This window comes from Aplysia californica, unplaced genomic scaffold (genome assembly GCF_000002075.1).
Source record: "Aplysia californica isolate F4 #8 unplaced genomic scaffold, AplCal3.0 scaffold00037, whole genome shotgun sequence".
Classification (NCBI taxonomy): Eukaryota; Metazoa; Mollusca; class Gastropoda; order Aplysiida; family Aplysiidae; genus Aplysia; species Aplysia californica.
In genome coordinates, this window is record NW_004797307.1 from 229973 (window position 1) to 232225 (window position 2253).

Below are 2253 nucleotides of genomic sequence, written 5' to 3' on the forward strand. Positions count from 1 at the left end.
TGTTTTTTACACTACACACAAAATGGAAACAAATCCCACTAAAATTCTGCAAAACTTAGAATTGGAAGTGTTTGTGGTAAGAATGTTTTAAGCAAGTCGAGGGTCTACCAGTGCAATTCCTTTAAAGTAGAGGAGCAAACGACTCTACTTATTTGTTTGTTTGAGTAAAGAGAAGCGCATCGACTCATATTTGGTCATTAAGTGCAAGGAAAAGCAAGACAGACAAGTAGAAACGACAAATGGAAAGAAAAGAAGCAAGACTCATCAGTGGCACCCTCCACATTGAAAAACGTATTCGAGATTACAAAAGGCTAAAAGTATGTAATATTTCTGATACATTAAATCCTTCTAGGTCAATAGTTCACATTAATTGACACTTTCATATGTGGTGTACCGTGTAGCAGTTAGGTGCTTCGCTGTCACATGCAGAAAACCCGAGTTTAATTCCCGAGTAGGGAGAATCTTTAATAACTTTATCAATCAAGGGTTTAATAACCGTTACAAGAAGTGAAGCAACAATTGTGAACAAGCATGAGACTTAATGTACTGTAAACTATTATAAACAAATCGGAATAACATTCTTGCTAATGTACAACCTCAGAGACTTGGGAGTGCTTGGCTACACGTTTCTTCTAATGACTGTACAGTGACTAATTATTATACATAATGTACAGACAGAAACAAAAGTTTAGAAGTTTTAGTTTTTAGTAAGAGATTGACGGCACGAACAAAACACGGCTATTATTAGTGCCGAAGTTGAGAGGTGTTACTTAAGAGTACCGTAACATGCCTACAAAAAAAAAGATGAGGACAGAAGGATGATAGGTAAGGCAGCGTGGTGGAATCAGGCGCTCGTCAAAATATTGAAAGTCTGGAAATTAGCATTTTTTCCCGCAGGTTTTGGGAATTTTTATCCAATTTTTGTTTTTTGGCTCAACACCTTTCATGCCCATTAAAGAAAACATTTCTGTATGGATTTTTAGTGAAAAACGGTGATTAAAGGCAGAAAAAATTTAATTTTCAGTTTCCGCGGACTCTGAAACCAGGAAATATATCTCAACGTTGACGGAATTGTCTCGCCAATTTTACCTCTGAAACCAAGCGACCCCCCAACCTCCTTCAATCGCCAATATCTGAACTTGTATATAACACAAATGGATATTTTTTTAAAATTAAAAGCGAAGCAAATGGACAGGCTTTTTAAGATGATACATGTACTAATAACTCCAAATGTCCCCAAATTGACGAGCGCCTGATTCCACCACGTCATGACACAATTAGATGTTTGATTTGAATAAGAGGAAAGCTCAGTTGGCACAGTACAAGTATCATCTCGAATCCCTGCTTGGGTGTTCTTGAACTTGAGTTGCTTTGTGGAGTTTTCAAGGCTTTCTCCCTTTTGGCTCGGTCGTATATAGACCTACTAAATTAGTGAAGTTGGACGACCAACAGAATCTAAAAGCCTATTCATAAATATCACTGCAAACTAAGGTTCCCACACGTTTTCTTAATGGTGTCAGCCTAAAGGGGGGGGGGGGGATAATAATAAGGGCAGCATACACATATATCTAAACAAAATGTTAAAATGTTGGCATATTTTTCTCAACACCACACTTTTTAACGAACGCTAAAGAATCAAGATACAGGGTGAAAAGGCCTAATTTTCGATGCTTACGTTGACACGTCTAGACAGTCGGGGGATGTCACACACGCACGCACACATACACGCGCACACGCACCCACACACGCGTGCGCGCGCGCGCACACACACACACACACACACACACACACACACACACACACACATTTGCCAACCGTCCACGTCCTCAGCGGCTCACGACGGAGAGAGAGAGAGGCTGACAGACACAGAGAGAGACAGACACACAGAGAGAGAGAGAGACAGAGAGAGAGAGAGAGAGAATACAGAGAGAGAGAGAAAGAGTGAGGGGAGAGAACGAGAAAGAGAGAGAGAGATACATAGAGAGAGAATGGGTGGGTTGGAGAGAGAGAGAAAGAAAGAGAGAGGGGGGAGGGGGAGGAGGGAGAGCGTAGATGGCTGCTGATTCATCAGGAGTGTCTCTCGTTAACTTCTGAATGGGCTGTAGAAGATCCACAAAGTCTTTTCGAAGATCACTATGAAATCACGGGTGCTGGGATGGAAAGGTGGATCCTGATGAGGCGAAGACAGAAAAAGTGTGAGATGGGGAGGGGAGAGATGTAAACAGATGGAGAGAGCTAGAGGGATATATATAT